General features: G+C 33.4%; 1 long non-coding RNA gene across 2 annotated transcripts in view; it reads right to left on the bottom strand.

Annotated features, from left to right (window-relative positions):
• Nucleotides 1–16727, bottom strand: part of LOC139082307 (uncharacterized) — a 50116-nt gene that overhangs the window by 19474 nt on the left and 13915 nt on the right. For both annotated transcript variants that reach the window (XR_011538183.1, XR_011538182.1), the window contains exon 3: nt 7661–15443. This is a non-coding gene — a long non-coding RNA (uncharacterized lncRNA). The remainder of the gene's footprint in view (nt 1–7660; nt 15444–16727) is intronic.

The raw sequence follows: 16727 nt of genomic DNA on the forward strand, positions 1-16727 counted from the left end.
AATCAAAGAAGAAATAAAAAAATTCCTGGAGACAAATGAAAATGAAAACACGACATGCCAAAATCTGTGGGATACAGCAAAAGCGGTTCTATGAGGGAAGTTTATAGCAATTCAGGCCTACCTCAACAAAGAAGAAAAATCCCAAATAGACAATCTAAAAGTGCACCTAAAGGTACTGGAAAAAGAACAAGAAACAAAGCCCAAAATCAGCAGAAGGAAGGAAATAATAAAAATCAGAGCAGAAATAAACGAAATAGAGACTAAAAAAACAATAGAAAACATTAGTGAAACCAAGAGCTGGTTCTTCGAAAAGATAAAATTGACAAACCCTTAGCTAGACTCACCAAGAAAAAAGAGAGAAGGTTCAAATAAATAAAATCATAAATGAAAGAGGAGAGATTACAACGGACACCTCAGGAATACAAAAGATAATAAGAGAATACTATGAAAAGCTATACGCCAACAAATTGGATAATCTAGAAGAAATGGATAAATTCTTAGAAACATACAACCTTCCAAAACTGGACCAGGAAGATATAGAAAATTTGAATATACTGATCACCAGTAAGGAGATCAAAACAGCAATTACAGTGACAGAAATATTTTCAAAACAAAATAAAAAGCACGTAAGAAATAATCATGTCATTATAAAAAGCTATATTTTTCAGTTCTAAGATGAATAATTGTGGGGATCTAATGTACAGCATGGTGACTATAGTTAATAATACGGTACTGAACACTCACAACTTGAAAGAGTGGATCTTAAGTGTTATCACACACACACAAAATAACTATGTCAGGTGATGGATAAGTTAATTAACTTGATTGTGTAATCACTTCACAATATATACCTATATTAAATCATCACATTGTATGCCTTAAAAAAAATCCTGCTGTATATTCTAAATATACACCCTTTTTATTTGTCAACCATGCCTCAACAAAGCTGGGAAAAAAATTAAGTAAAAAAAGCTGTATATAATGAACCTTTGTGAAGTTTCACCTATGTTTTGAAAACTAAGTTCTTAATGATATCAAAAATAAATTAGTTATTTACACTGCTTTGTTAGCTACTAAAATGAAAAAATGAAAAAATAAAAACATTAAAAAAAAAAAAGAAAATATAATGGCAAATTTTACCTAAACATGATAGTCCATAATACATTTGAGTATATTTACAACAAAGTACATCATATATTACTTATTCAAATTACATAGATTTTATTAAAACTTGTTTGCAATAACTTTATGATATAAAAGTCTACCATAAATATATGTATATTTCACTGCTTAACTACAAAATGCTATCTGAATTTTTGTCTTCAAATTGACCAGACAGTAAAACGAATGCTTTCCACAGTGATTCTTGTAGTAGTTATGTATAGTATGTGGTTACATACACATGCACAGACATACACACACATAAATCAATTAGTATCACATAAATATTTTCCCATTTAATGTATGGGGTATAGTCAAAGCTATCTGTTATTTATAATCAATTCCAACTGATTGCTTGTGATTGATTATAAATAGTCAATAGTCCCTCAGAAACAAGTTGCTGATAATTTGGATTTAAATATCTGTTTGCATTTACAAATAATTAAGAAAAGATTATTAAATGCTTTATATTCCAATGCAGTTTGTTTCAAGTCAATTGTTTACAAATATGGTGAGGAGGATCAATATGTATTACAGAATATCTGGTTTGCATTTACCTATCCAGTAATTTGTTTCTATACTTAAATTATTCATGTAAATTCTTAATCTAATTTTTGGTGACTTTTTAAATTCATGCTCATGTCCTTCTATTTCACACCTCCAGTGAGGATATCTCCCACTGTAGAAGGCTGTCTTCAACATACCTCGGTTGGCTGAACTAATACTCTTCCAGTCTCTAATAGGTTTACAAGCTTACGCTTATTTTAGCACTTCTTTAACTGTACGTTATTACTTTTAATTTTGCCTCCCACCCCCATCCACTGAACTGAATGGGAGTTATTTGAACATAGGAAACTTCTACATCCCCAGCATTCTGGCTCTTTTCTGGTGTACTAGTTGATGCTTAATATGCATATGATAAATAAATAAATGAATTGCCTTAGTAGTTCATGAATTTTAGTTCTAAGACATTAAAGCTAGCTTTTTCGATTTAAATTATCCTTCTTTATAAGATTTCTTGAATATATGATTCGCATATTCACACACACAGTCACACTAAAACAGAATGTTAAAGTTCATTTTAAAACTTCAAACAAGTCATGGTTTGGGGATTATTTGAAGATGTGTTTATAAACTACAATTAACTATGAGAAAGATATTTTGCAAAAGTAACTTGTTGAGAAGTTTTCTTTATGACCATGCAGTAGTAAAATAACAGATTAAAGATAGTTTTGCTTACCATAATATCATATTTATAATTTAATTATGTAACATAATGTGTATTCTCTATGTAGCATGCCTAGAATAAATATTATTTCAATTAAAATTTCATCTTCAAATTATCACAATTCATATTATATAGCGTATGTAATATACTTGTGCTTGAAAGTTGATATAAATATATATGCATATTTACATATACATAAATACATGTTTATTTCTGAAAACTCCAAATTAATGTTATAAATACAAATAATGATTATTATATAATACTTAATATCAAGCCTCCTATCAATCTTTCTCCCTTATTCTGTCACTCCACTTCACACATACTTCATTCATTTATTCATATATTTATCAAATGTTTTTAGTGTCTGCTCTCTAGTAGGTATTGAACATAGAATAGTTAAATTATAGACATAATCCTTGTCCACATTTACCTTATGATCATTACTATTTAGTTAGATGTTCACAACAATACTGCATCTTGGCAATGATTCCAAATTTATTTTTGGGGGGATGTCAAGGAGAATATTAAAATCTTTTTTTATTTATTTAGTTTTTATTTATTGAGGAAGATTAGCCCTGAGCTAACATCTGCTGCCAATCCTCCTCTTTTTGCTGAGGAAGCCTGGCCTTGAGCTAACATCCATGCCCATCTTCCTCTACTTTATACGTGGGGTGCCTACCACAGCATGGTGTGCCAAGCAGTGCCATGTCTGCACCCGGGATCCGGGCCAGCGAACCCCGGGCCGCCAAAGTGGAACATACACATTTAACCACTGCACCACTGGGCTGGCCTCGAGAATATTAAAATCTTAAGCTTAAATAAAGTTTGAAAAAAAGTTGAACAGGCAATAAATGTTATGAGTATAGAAATGAGGATTAAATGTGGATATGAGGGGAAGGACTAAGTTTAATAAACCTTGGTATATATCACTTACCAGCACTCATTTTCTATATTAAATTGTCCAAGCCAGAAATATGAGGAACCACTTGTCCTTGTTTTCTCCCTCACAACATAGTTCCAATTAAATACAAGTCTTGTTAAGTATACTGCCATAACAAAATATCTTTGAAGTGTTCCCATCTCTTCCTTTGTACTACTTAGTTTTCAGTTGGGGAAAAAAAACAAAAAACAAAAAAAAACACAAGAACGAAAACACAAAACAAAACAATACAGCATTTTAAAACAAAAATCATTTACTTCTTGCTCAACGATCTGCAGGTGATTTTCTATTTGGCTAGGATCTGTTGGACCTGATTTCAGTCTACAAGCTGGATTCAGGTCTGCTCCACAGAATTCTTCAGCTTACGTGGAGAAGCATCCTGGGACAAGTTTTTCCCACGATGGATAGCAGAAAACAAGAAGACAAGTGGAAACCTGTGATTTATTTTAAGTTATTGGCCGTGAACTAGCACACTGTTGCTTTGCCTACATTTCATGGGCCACAGCAAGTCATACGTCCAAACTCAATATCAGTGAACCACGGGCATATACTTCATTCATTCTAGTAGGAAACACTTCAAAGTCACATGGCCAGGATATGGATCTATCATTCTAGTAACAATCTTAGTCTAACTGGAAAGGCTCTAATATTTCTTCAACTGAATTACCACAGTAGTTTCTTAACAAATCACGTACTTCCTATTGTTACAAGCTACCACCTCCAACAAACTACAATAAGACATACTTTAAAACAGAAAACTATCTAAGTTACAAACCTACCTAGACATCATGCAGTGAGTTGCCATAATATTTAGGATAATGTAGTACCACATAGAATAACCTACAAGATCTTTTTAATATCTGATCCTGTTTACTTCTCTACTTTGTCCTCCTCTGGATGCAACAAACTGTTTTCCACAATATTCCCTCTTCCCTAAATGCCCTCCTCCTATCTACAATTCATTTTAAATAACTCTACATAATTTCTTTTAACATTAAAGTTAAGCCTCTGCCAATCCAGAAAGACTTTATAGTACTCTTTCTAATCTGGATTATGACTTCCTTTGACTTTCACTTATCATAAATTTTTCGTGTCTTTTCCATAAGACTCAACACATAATATCAGAAATGTATCTCTGTCTGCATCACTGGACTATAATGGACTATATATTCTTCGAAGGTGGATTCTATGTTCTTCAAACTCTCCGAGACTGATACATGGGATATAATGGAAAAATAACTTATTGAGAATCTCTAAATACATGTCCAAGTACTAAATACTATGCTGAGAGGTGTCCTGGTTATGAAATTGTACAACACATAGTCCCTATCCTCAAGAAGTTTATAATCCTGTAGGGATAAGATTAAGAAATATTTTATGATATGCTAGGATTTATGCTAATAGTGTGAATTAACTGTATGTGAGTATATGTTGGTACAAGGCTACTGTTATATCAGATATTGCTTAGATATTTGTTAATATTTGATATTGGAATGGTAGACTACTACTAGATTTTTTTTTATTGAGGTCACATTGGTTTATAAAATTATGTAAATTTCAGGTATACATCATTATATTTCAGCTTCTGCATAGACTGCATGGTGTTTCTCACCAAAAGTCTAGTTTCCATTCGTCACCATACATATGTGCCTCTTTACTCCTTTTGCTCTCCCCCTACCCCCTTCACCTCTGGTACCCACCAATCTGTCTTTCATATCTATGTGTTTGTTTGTTTGTTCATCTTCAGATTGATAAAAGGATCAAAATTACACTTTAGAAAAAGTTTAACAAGCGACAAGATACAGAATAAATTGAAAAATACATTCCAGATGTAGTTGAAACCAGTAAGTTAGTGAACTTTCTAATCACAGGCAAAATTTATCAATGAACGCTGATTTTGAAGAACTTAAAGATTGATAAGATCCATAGAATATAGGCACTTGAAAAGACGTTAGAGATGATCTCATACAACCTCCTCAATTTACAGAGAATGGTTTAAGTTTCATGGTTATAGTGTGACCCAGATCAGCTTCATGAATTTTAAATTTCAAAATGGAAGTAGTGGGTCAACCCTAGAAAGCTATAAAAGCAAGATACTGAAAATATGTACTGACAAAATAACCTTATTATAGCATGAAAAACGATTTGTCAACTGATGAAAATTGTGTGCAGAATTCCAAATAAATAATATAGATATTCCTTCCTTAAGAAAGGGAATATAAGTCTGGGAGCTCATAGCAACTTTTTCCAAAGAGAATAGTATTGAAATGAGTGGGTGAAAAGTAACTTTATAATGGCTATACCTGATAAATCATCAAGGTCAATATCAACAATCATAAATCACGTTGGTGAAAAGAACCCTTCATCTGATATGATATTGGCACTTTCCCTGTGTGATCTTCCAGCCGAAGCCCCATAAACTTAGCCTAATTATGAGAAAAACATCAGACAAGTTCCAATAGAGTGGCATCATGCAACACGAGGATTAGTAATCCTTAATACTGTCAAGGTCATCAAAAAAAAAGGAAAATCTGAGAAATTGTTACAACCAAGAGGAGACTATGGAGACATGAAAATTAATATAATGTAGTATCCTGGATCAGTTCTTGGAACAGAAAAATGACATTAGGTAAAAACTAAGGAAATCTGAGTAAATTATGGATTTCAGTTAATAATAATAATGTATCAGAATTAGATCATTGATGGTGACAAATGTAAAATACTAATGTGAGATGTTAATAATAGTAGAAATAGTGTGTGGAGCATATAAGGGAACTCTCTCACTATTTTATCAAATATTTTGTAAATGTAATACTGTTCTAAAATTAGTTCCGTTAACTAAAAAATCAACAAAATTAAACACTGAATTATGAAACGTTGAATTTGAAAATTAATTATGAAATGTCTCCATAGTATTTGAAGTATTAGGAATAAATAATAATATTTAGGGAAAATAAAATCTATTCACTGGAAAGGTATTAACATGTTAGTGTCCTTCCAGGAATCTTAAAACATTTCCTTTTATTACATTTGGGGATTTTTTAGATATTTTGGAAACAATTAAACTACATATATATGTATATATCACCTTTGTTGTCATATGCTATACTCTCTAAGGAAATGAAAAAGGAAAATTTGAAAATGAATTGAATCAGGTAATGAAATCTTATTATTTAACTAATCAAAAGCCTCTTTGATCAGAAATAGGTACTTATGTGTTAGTTGGTGGTTAATACCTGTCTTTAAACACTTTAAATACTTTAATGCAGAAATTATCAATTTCGGATTGAAAGTAGTGAAACTCTTACTGCATGTGTGAGGCTCAATATATTATTTGCACTCTGGATCACCTCAACAAAACTTCCTTTCAATCATCTTTAGTTTTCCTCTGATCTACCTCTAGAGAGGTTCTGATTAATTTATATATGTGTGCAGGTAATTCTAATCATTTCCCTTGGTGTGCATAATTAGCCATTTCTCCATACTAACTCACATCTGCTCCCTACTTGTTCAATCAAAAATTTAGATTGTATCCTTCTGGAGTTTTTCACAAACAACCAATATCTAAACTAACGTGAATATCCCTCCCCTTTTTCTACTAATATTATCAGGTGCCTAATGATTTTTTTCCTTAGTCCATAAACAGGTCAATGAATTACTTCCTCTCTGACATCAATTAAAAGCACATATAAAGCACTCTATTTTCAAATAAGGAGCATATTTCAAGGATCTAAGTCATTTTACCTTCATTTCTTCTAGATTTCCCTATGTCAATAACTATTATAGTTTTATCTATCCCTGACAATGTATTACAAATAAAGGCTGATTATAGTTCTCAATTTTCTTTAACTGGAAAAGAAGAGTTTTTTCGTTTTTAAATTTCTTAACACTTTTTCAGTATTCTTTTTTCTAAAAGCCAACTATGAATAACGCAAGGTGTGTATTCCAGAAACCTTACTAAAGTAGCAACAACTTAATTTGGGGAAATGTTCCATTCTTCTCCAATCTGATCTTGTGATGATGACAAAGATCTGCGTTTCCCTTTTAACATTATTACATCAACCTGTAGTTAACTTTTCAGAAAAGTATTTATTTTACACTCTGTCTGTTCTGTAATACTGGCAGGGCTATAGTTGAAGTCCTTGGTGATCCCAGGGAAATATTGCTTTACAATAGCGTAAAGGAAAGAGACTGACCAAAAACTGGAACTGTTCATTAAAAGTACAGTATTTTGGGGGCTAGGCTGGTGGTGCAGCAGTTAAGTTCACACGTTCTGCTTCTGTGGCCCAGGGTTCGCCAGTTCAGATCCCAGGTGCGGACCTACTCACCGTTTGGCAAGCCGTGCTGTGGTAGGCATCCCACATATAAAGTAGAGGAAGATAGGCATGGATGTTAGCTCAGGGACAGCCTTCCTCAGTAAAAACAGGAGTATTGGCAGCACATGTTAGCTCAGGGCTCATCTTCCTCATAAAAAAGAAAAAATACAATATTTTACCTCAATCCTTAATAAAATTTTCACTTCTCAGAGAAGTTCCCCTGCTCTTGGTCATTCTTTACAACTCTTTGCCTCTCTTAATTTGTTTGTTTAGTTGATTGGTTACACTGTCTTCAAATAGCAGGTCTTTTTATCTATCTCCCAACGTGAAGTCTCATATTTTCTTACTTGATATTCTTGCTCAAGAATGGAAATTCTGACTTGATATGGTGCAATTTCCTGACCTAACTACTAACTACTCCTCATAATACATTTCACCCAGATTTCCGGCCTTGATCTCTGTCCGTAAAAAACTTAGTTCTAAAATTCCTTCTAAAAGTCTTTTCGAGAAAAGTTACATGCCAGCCACTTTGGAAGATAGTTTAGCAATTTCTCACAAAACTAAACATGCTCTTACCATGTGATGTAGCAACCACTTTGCTTGGTATTTACCCAAATGAGCTGAAAATTTATATCCACACAAAACCTGCACATGAATGTTTATAGTAGCTCTATTCAAAATTGCCCAAATTTGAAAGCAAACAAGATTTCCTTCAATAGATGAATTGATAGACTGTGGTATGGCCATACAGCGGAATATTTGGCAGAATGTCGCTTAACATAGAGTTTGTCTAATCTCATGATGAGATTCGAGTTACTGGTTTTGGGGTCTCTCTTTTCTTTTAATATCAATACAAAATCTCTCCCAGAAAGGTTCCGCAGACATTTTTACGGTTCTCATTGTCCAGAAGGGAGAAATACCCACATCTTTGCCACAAATGAGGCTGTTCAAAGAGCATCTGACATTGTCAGTATTTACAGCGGGAGTCTAGCTCTGTTGGTAATTCTTTTCAAAACAATTCAAATTAATCTTTTATCATATCTTTCAAATGAAAGTAAGAGAGAAATCTCCTGAAAAATTTTAAGGAACCTGAAAAATCTTAATAGAAAAACTACCTGTTCAACATTAAACTAGAGTCCGAGCTAGTTCAATAAAACAGTGAAGTTAAAATGTTAAATGTTTTCTAGATACAAAATCCACATCAAACTGGGGCTGGCCCTGTAGCTCAGTGGTTAAGTTGCGTGCTCTGCTTTGGCAGCCTAGGATTTCAGTAATTTGGATCCTGGGTGTGGACCTAGCACCATCCATCAAGCCATGCTGAGGCAGCATCCCACATAGCACAACCAGAAGGACCTACAACTGGAATATACAACTATGTACTGGGGGGTTTGAGGAAAAGAAGAAAGAAAAAACAATCCATGTCAAACAGGCAATTACACTTCTACAAACCAGTGCAAATTGCTTAGAAAATTCGGTTTAAGAAAACTATTCATATTTCTAAAAAAATTAAAAAGTTTATGCAGAAATGTGTAATACCTTTACAGAAGAAATCACAAAACTTATTAAAAGGCATTAGTTTATAGTTAAACAAATACAGATACCTCATTCCCATGGACTAAAAGACTCACTATAATAAGCCTTTACATGTTCCCAGGTTGTTGGGGGCCGGCCCTGTGGCTGAGTGGTTAAGTTCTCGTGCTCTGCTGCGGCAGCCCAGGGTTTCACTGATTCGGATCCTGGGCGCATACATGGCACCACTCGTCAGGCCATGTTGAGACGGTGTCCCACATGCCACAACTAGAAGGACCTACAACTAAAATACACAACTATATACCAGAGGGATTTGTGGAGCTAAAGCAGAAAAAAAAAGAAGAAGAAGATTGGTAACAGTTGTTAGCTCAGGTGCCAATCTTTAGAAATAAATAAATAAATAAATAATAAATAGAAGATTGGCAACAGTTGTCAGCTCAGGTGCCAATCTTCAGAAAAAAAAAAATTCCCAAAATGGTAGTATAATTCCAAACACAATTGCAACACTGTGTGTGTAAATCTACAGGTTAATTCTAAAATGTTTGTGTAAGAGCAGAAACAAGAATGATCAAAAACAAAATTGTTTAATGGAACAGAGCAGACTATCCAGAAACAGGAAAATGGACATGTGAAAACTTGATATATATTGGAGCAGGCATTGTGGATCAATAGGTATATGTGTGTTACTTATAAGGAAGTGTCCTGCAAGGGAACATAAACTTCCAAAGTGCACCCAGTGAGGCTATCCAGCTATTGCACTCTGCTGCCAGTTCCCTATCCTTTACAATATTAGCACACGTACATTCATCAAATCTCTTTTGCAAGGATCACTGTGAACTTTTTTAAATTCTGTTCCCAATGCCCTCCTTTCAATGCCATGCAACTATATGGTCCGAGGGGAAAAATCCAAACACTTTTATGATAATCTCCTGTTAAGGCTTTCTCTTGAATAAATTTATTACATTTTTCAAAAGCATACACTTCTAAATTAATATTGGAAATAGTAGCTACCATATGTTTAAATCCCACACTAATAAGCTGTCTTCTATTACTCTATAGCCTTCAGAGACCTTTAACCTCGCCAATAAATAGACAGATTCAAAGGTTGATGTGTGAAATGGGAAAGATTTGAGCTAGTCCTTTCTTTTTGCTATTTATTTTTTTGCTTTTTGGTGAGGAAGATTGGCCCTGAGCTAACATCTGTTGCCAATCTTCCTCTTTTTTTTCTCCCCAAAGCCCCAGTGCCTAGTTGTATATCCTAATTGTAGGTCCTTCTAGTTCCTGTAAGTGGGATGCCATCACAACATGGCCTGACAAGCCATGTATAGGTCAGCGGCCAGGATCCCAACCGGCAAATTTAACGACTTGGCCACAGGGCTGGCCTGCAGCTAGTCCCTTCAAACATGTCTGTAGAGAATACAACCTTACTTTGTAGGTGATGTGTTTGGACAACTGTGTGGATATATCTGAAGACTGGCTAGAAATAAAAGCAGCTAAAGACCAGCTCAGCAGAGAAAAATTTCATCTGTCTTTTTTCCCCTAAAATATCTTAGACAAAATTCTAGCTCTATATCAAAATTTTTATAATTTAGCATATTACTATTTTGAAAATTACCATATCACATATTGAATTTATTTACAAAATAGTTAAGCGTGGGAGAAATTTGGAAATATTTGAATAGGTTTAAAGATATTGTGTGTATATAGTATATATATATAAGTATATATATCTGAATAATGTGAAAGTGAAGAACTGCCTTAAAAACTAGTTGTTTTTCTCATTTTAAATCATTGAGTGGATTTTCTGACTTGGACAATAAGCAAAAAACATGCAACTCTATGAGTCCACTGTATGAGCTCACTCTATTTAAAAATTTTGGAATTATCTGATCAGAATTATTCTCTAATACTTATTATTTCCTCTTTGGAAAATGTGGAAAGTAAGAGAAAATAAAGCTAATCTTAATATTAAGCATTTATAAAGCATATAAATTTATTAATGTTTTCTAGAAGATACAAGAATATTTAAAACATTGACTAATCCAGTGAGAGAAAAGTAGAACACCCATAATTTAGCATGCAACATCTTATGATAAAGATTATCTATTGCAAAAGGTATTAAGGAAACCTAGCTTTGAAAATATAAAGATACATAAGGAATAAAATGTGAATGCAGTGGTTTTGATGTTGTGTGGACTTTACTTAATATCAAAATTATGCACATTATGTTCTTTAAAATTATGGTTCTGCAAGTCCCAGAAACCACAGAAAATATTTAAAGACATTGTATATTGGCACTTTCAACTAAATTTTTAAAGCATTTGTTCAAATGTTGAAAAAGTTAAACACATATTCAAGTGTACCTCTCTTTGGTTGATCTATAAAATACATAAATAATCTATAAATGCTTTTGGTCATAAATTTTATTCCCTTTAAAATAATTATGCTGCAGTTTTTAATTCTAAGAAAATAATGTAATTCTCTTAAGATTCAATAATTAAATTTTATTCTTTTAAGAATCAAAAGCAAATGTAATTTAAACATATATGTGTGTGAATGACTACAGAAAGTTTTTAAAATCCATATAATTATTCAACTGCAATTATATATCACATCAGAAACTTATTCAATTTGAATTTAAGATTGTGACTTTTAATATTCCAAATAGATTAACTTCAAATGTAAATTTAATAACAAATAAATAACAAAAATATCTTTCCAAGCTAATAATGCATGGATTATACCCATTGTCATCCATAAATTTTAACTTACATGTGTATATTCTTATTCTTAAAGTCTCCTGACTTTTTATCTCCAGTTACTACAATAGTGCCGGGCAGGCAGTCATTTCCAAGCACGTGCTAGAATGAAGGATGTGTAAGAGTAGATAGCCATATTTTTACCGAGATGGAAATTTAATTTAAGCTGTTTAGAAGGTTATCTTCAAATTTGGCATAAAACAAGTTTTTAATTCTGTTGATACCTTAGTAAAGTGGCCTTCTCATTATTCTATGGGTATATGAGCTTATTAAAGTGTAATTTAAAGTAATAAAATAAATATGGCACTTTATTTTGTGCCATATTTATACAAATACTGGGGATTACTTTGGACATTTTTACTTTAAAATATTCTGTCACAGTCTTTCAAAACAAGTCCAGTAGAAGATGGCTTTTCAAATGTCCTGATTAGTTTTTTATTAAAAGAAGCCTAGAGATGATTCTTTTTGTCGCTGTGAATGATTGTGAAGTTTGATATTTACAGTATTTAAAAACTTGATGAGGGTTGCAGTGCTTCCAAAGATAATTAATTTCTCTGAAGAAGAATAATTTATGATAAGGTCACTGGCCAGCAATGACTGCGGAATCAGAAGACCTGGAACACAGGGGCTCCCTCAGCTAACTGTGCGAGGAAAGCTTCACGTTGCCAAATAGCTTTTTGCTTTGTTACTTTAGATTAAAAACAAAATTTGTGTTTCCTAAAGAAGTTTAACTAATAATTAGAATTTCATCTAATCATTTGTTTCTGGCTTCTAACAAAGTGAGTAGGTGAATAAGCAGGAAATACTATAATGTTCTGTGTGTGTGTGTGTGTGAATTTTTAGCTATCTGTAGTACCATAAAACAATTACCTTAAAACCATATTGTCAACTAGTATTATGGGTACACAGGAAAATAAAATCGTGTCCAGTAAAAGCAAAAAGCCCTACTTTATAGTGTTTGTAGGTTTCATCAGAGTAAATAAAAGCTTCCAAAGCGAGGGTACTGGGCTGAGAAGAGAGGTAAGATGCGCACAACTGGCTCTTGGAGGCTGACGGGAGCCAGCGTCAGCTGTTTCTGGTACGGCACTAGCAATCAAGAATTGTGAAATGTTGCCCTGAAAATAGTTAGAACATAAAGATTGTGAGGTAATCAGGTCGGACTGTTGACTATGTCGGCATGGAGTTACCTCAATGAATTTGAAATGAGGTAGATGTTAGCACAATCCACAAGGAGTAAATCAGTAATGAATCTAAGTAGCCAAGACTAAAGGGTTACAATAAAATTAAATGCCTAGGCAAAACCCTATTGTAACTATCTAATACAATATAATATAATGTTCTAAATGAGGGTTTTTTTTTTTTAAAGATTGGCACCTGGGCTAACAACTGTTGCCAATCTTTTTTTTTTTGTTCTGCTTTATCTCCCCAAATGCCCCCTGTACATAGTTGTATATCTTAATTGCAGGTCCTTCTAGTTGTGGAGTGTGCAAACCTAACCACTCGGCCATGGGGAAGGCCCCTCTGAATGAGTTTAAACATTTTTTTTTTTTTTAATTCCAGAAAATTTGACCAATAAGATCAATATATGACATTTAAAAATCAGTTATGTAAATTTTGAAGAAATAGTTGAGAATATTTAATTGTTTAATTAGCTAATTGATTAATTCATTAAAGTTGGCTGAATTGTAATGGAATATGATGTCTAGTCACAATAGTTTATCTAAGGATTACAATTTTCTTCAAAATAAATTTCAAAATTGCTTATAAGCTGAAGCTAAAGAGAACGTTGATTCTTTGAATGGAAGATATAATAAAATCAGACGTATCAAAAAACATGTTGTCCAGGTGTGTGTTTTTTTAAAAATGTCTTTAATTTTATCATAAACTACCCCCTTCAATGGACAATTAAATAATAGCTTACAAGACAGATACATTGCTTTTTTATCATCAAAGAGGAAAATTAAAGAAAAAGAATTATAATTTCTCCATTTTATTTTATTGTTTCTATAATTTATGATGAGACCTATGTTAAATTAATATTCTTAAAGGCCCCCTTTTTTTTTTTGCTGAGGAAGATTCACCCTGACTAATATCTGTTGCCAATCTTCCTCTATTTTGTATGTGGATCACTGCCACAGCATGGTCACCAACAGGTGGTGTACGTCTGGACCTGGGAACTGAACCCGGCTGGAGAAGTGGAGCATAAAGGCGCCATTTTTAAAAGCAACAAAATATGTAACGACATTAGAATACACTTATTGAATGGCGTGCATGATATTAAATGAACCCAAATGTCAGCTGCTAGTTCTTCCACATAGATCACCTAAAATCTGTTGATCTAGCAAAGCTGACTATATTAAATTACTGCAGCAAATGAGAGCCTACTTCAAAAAGATCTTAGCAGTTGGTGTCTCAGAAGGGGACATTAAGAAAGGATGTTCATGGTATATTTTAGTCTGAAGTCAAATGGTTTAAGAAGATGTTGAATTGGTTGAGACTGGGCAAAATTCATGATACAACAGGTTAGGCTTGGTGGACTTTGCAAGGCGAGAGTCTGCGGCAAATTTTGAAATGTAAATTCTTATCCTGACTAGCAGGCTCTTTGTTCAGGTTACCAAACTGTTAATAGGGTAAGGCTGTTGACTAGAGAAGCAAACTATTTGCTCAGATAAATTAGTTAAAATTTTATGGAAAAAAGCAGTCGGTTATATTAACATAGGCAATTTAAATTTTAAGTTAAAACAATTAGCATGAAGAACGTGACCACAATTCTAAGTGATATTCTGTGATCCTGGAAGACTCAATATTGTAAACAATTAAGTACTCCTGAAATTGATCGATAAATTTATTGAATTCTGATCTGATTCCCTGCAGTATTTGTATATTTTTAAGTATGTGCACATGCATAATTTGACAAGCTAGTGTTAATAGTGTGAATGTTAGTTTCATTAGTATGAAAATAAAAGACCTCACATTTGGCTAAATAACTTTGCAGAAGAATTTAAAAACCTATTATAACATTATACTAAATATGACATTGAAGTTTTGGTACAAAGGTAAATAGACTAATGGAAAAAAATAGTCCAAAGTTAGAATCAAGTATTTACTGATCTATGACATTGTTGACATGGTAGCGCAGTGGGGAACAGATGGTATTTTCAACGAAAACTGTTATGTAAAGGGAATGTTCCTATGGAGAAATAATAGAATCTTAACCCTTAACTCACACCATATTGGAAAATAGATGTCAAGTACCTTGAAGATTAAATAAGTAATATAAAACAATAAAGCTTTTGGACTTAATCATAGAAAAAAACCTTTCCTACTAAATATAACACAGAAAGTGCTAAATGTTAAAAACATAAAATATTCATTTATGAGACCATAGTAAAATGTGTTGGTCAACAGACACTTTTAATAGTGTAACCAGGCAAACCGTAGAGTGGAAGAAGATAGTGCTATCCATCAATCTGACAAAGGACTCGTCTCCAGGATATGTAAAGGACCTATAATAAAAAAGTAGAAACAGTTTTTAAATGAGGAGAAGAATTTATCAAAAGATGGTGTCCAAATGACTAACGAGTGCATGGAAAGATATTCAATTTTACTAGTTACCTGAGAAATGAGAAATAGACAATTGTGTGATGCCACCATATATCTACTAAAATAACAACAAAAAGAAAAAAAAGATAGAAAAATACCAAGTGTGGGTGAGGATGTGGAACAAGCAGAATCTTCACATACTGCTGTTGAGGTTTAACATGTTAGAATCACTTTGCAAAAGGGGCATTATCTACTGTAAAAGAAAAAACAAAGCGAGACACTTGTTAAAGGCAGTAAGACAGATTTTATGCAGGCTGTTGCAGTAGAGGAAAGAGACTAGCACAACTCTGATCTGTGCAGATGTGACCAGGCATTTCAAAAGGAGAAAGGAAGAAGAAAGAGCCAGGGCTGGAACAAAGCCAGGGCAGTAGAAAAAGTGGGTGGGGGAGTTGGTCTACGTGATTAGGCCACCTGTGTGTGCTAATAGGTGCTTATCAAAGTTGGGCTCCTACCTGCCCACAGAGACTGGATAACTGGAGCTCTATCTTTTTTTTTTTACATTCCAAAAGCATGGCTCCCAACTCCTTGAGAAGAATATTCCTGGGTTGTAGAAGATACATCTCAAAGACATAGAGAAAGGTCTTAGAACTGCAAATTTTCTAAAGTAAATGCTCTCAGAAAAGAGAGATCAGGAGCCCATAGACCAGCTTTGGTTAGAACAACAGTAAATTCTTTTGGCAACGTTGACCTTTCTCAACCAGGCATTTAAAAGGGCTGGGGTCATCATCCTAGGGACATAGCCTTGAGCTGTTAGAAACTATGCTTGTGTTTATTCAAGTCTCTTAGTATGGTGGGTGCTGGGAGTTGTAACTCTTATAGGCCAAGGTTGAGGCCTAGTCAAGAAGAAGGCTCAGAGGAACCTGACTGGAATTTGATCTACGGCTACTTTGTGACTAAAGGTTAAAGTATGTATATCCTATGACAGAAGTAAAAGAATATATAAAGAGATTAATGAGAGCCATTAATATGGCCTACCAGAAAACACAGAGTAACCTAAAAGCATGCACTATATGAGAGAAAAAAGGGACACCAAAAGCCTAAGTCAGATAGAAAAACTAAAAATAGTAACAAGATAGATCTGATCCAAACATATCTGTAATTATATTAAATATTAATTAGTCACATATTGCAACTAAAATATTAAGAAAAAAATTGATAAACCAAAACTACCTAACAATATGCTGCTT

This window comes from Equus przewalskii, chromosome 3 (genome assembly GCF_037783145.1).
Source record: "Equus przewalskii isolate Varuska chromosome 3, EquPr2, whole genome shotgun sequence".
Lineage (NCBI taxonomy): Eukaryota > Metazoa > Chordata > Mammalia > Perissodactyla > Equidae > Equus > Equus przewalskii.